This window comes from Balaenoptera musculus, chromosome 1 (assembly GCF_009873245.2).
Source record: "Balaenoptera musculus isolate JJ_BM4_2016_0621 chromosome 1, mBalMus1.pri.v3, whole genome shotgun sequence".
Classification (NCBI taxonomy): Eukaryota; Metazoa; Chordata; class Mammalia; order Artiodactyla; family Balaenopteridae; genus Balaenoptera; species Balaenoptera musculus.
Genome location: NC_045785.1, coordinates 148,295,855 through 148,297,509, shown reverse-complemented (window position 1 = coordinate 148,297,509; position 1,655 = coordinate 148,295,855). Strand labels below are relative to the sequence as shown.

Here is a 1,655-nt window from a genome sequence, read left to right as displayed (position 1 = left end):
TTCTTTGTTTTTTACTGGATGCTTGACATTGTAAATGTTACATTTTTGAATACTGAATTTTGTTGCTTTCTTTTAAAGAATGTTGAGTTTAGTTTAGGCAGGCAGTTAAATTATGTGAAATCCTCTTAAACCTATAAATTTTGTTAAGGTGTGTCTAGAATAGCTTTCAATCTATATCTATTTTATTCCTACTATTAAAATGTGAACTTTCTAAGTTCTCTCTAATCTGGCTGGTTAGAACTTGAGCATATCCTATTCTCTCTGGGAATTATTCAGCTTGTAGCCCCCCATTACACAATTTTTTTTTTCCCATGACATTTGTACATTGCTCAGCCTTACCTTATCCAACAAGTGCATACCTAATATTCATCAGCCTGTTCAAAAGAACTTTCATGCTGGTTTCTAGAGTTCTTAATCTGTGTAATTCCCTCCACTCTCTGGTACTCTGGATTAAACCTTATCCTCACAAAACCCTGATTGCTGTACCTTCAACTTAGCAAGACAGTTGTACTCTGCACCTGTTCCCATCTCTGCATTGTGTTCTAAAAATTGCCCCCAATTGCTTCTCAGCCTTTTGGCTAAGATCAAGTGTAGTATCTGTTCTTATCAGTAAAAATTGTCCCCAAGCAGAAAGTCAAGGCAATTGTAGAGCTTACCTAGTTTGTTTCCCTTCCCGCATAGTTCTTTACTGCTTTTTACAGTTGTTTCATATATTTTTTGAGTTTTCTATCCTTTTATGCCAGGAGGGCAAGTCCCGGACTAGTGACTGTATCATGGTTGGAAACAAAAGTTACTTCACTTGGATTTTAATTTGTTCACATTTCTGATGTTATTTGTTGACTGGCAGTGTCTATGACTTCTCTTTTGGAAATCTTTTCTGAAATTTCCTCCCCAGTCCTGCCAGAAAAAGAGGTTAAATAGGGTATACAATTACATCCAAAAAAATAATAATAATTAGGATACACTTTGACTAGAGTGATTGATAAACTTTAATTCCAAGAAATAGAAAATAGTAACCACACTTTTAGGAATCCAGAACAATATTTGAGTGTAGGGAATAGAGACTGGCCAGCTCTGTGTTAAATACCATAAAGTTCGGCAAAAGCTGCCTTAGTTGCTGTCAGCTTCTTGGCTTTTCTGACACACCTCTACCCACTAACAAGGGACCCAGTATTCTCTGACTCCTCTCATCTTTCTGGTTCAAAATGTGTTATCTAGTAAATGTAAAATAAAATTTTTATGAGATGCTAATGACTCATAAAACTCAATATGCTATTCTAAAAATTTTAGAAAATCTAAAACCTTAAATTGAAAGAATGAATTACTAATAGTGGGAATTCAGGCCTCTGTCAAAGGGGTGGAAAAGAATATGGAAAGATTAGATCTCTCCTAGCACACCTTATATAGACTATGATGGAGGCCACTCTACCTACATCCCACCAGAGCTAGGATAGGAGGGACAAAATAAGCATTCTAACAAAGATTTAAGAAGAAACAAAAAGCACCTACCATTTCACGTCTTCAATCACCACACAGTCTGCAGAGCATGGCCTAGCCTTGCAATAACCTCCACTCCACCCCTCCCCCACCCATTAGCTGGAGCCAGTGAATTATGGTGAAAGGCAGAAGCCCTCCAGCCTCTAGGGTGGAAATGA

General features: G+C 37.2%; 1 pseudogene; it reads left to right on the top strand.

The window, feature by feature from the left end:
• Window positions 1–558: 558 nt before the first annotated feature.
• Window positions 559–735, top strand: LOC118887484 (annotated as a pseudogene).
• The last annotated feature ends 920 nt before the right edge of the window (window positions 736–1,655 follow it).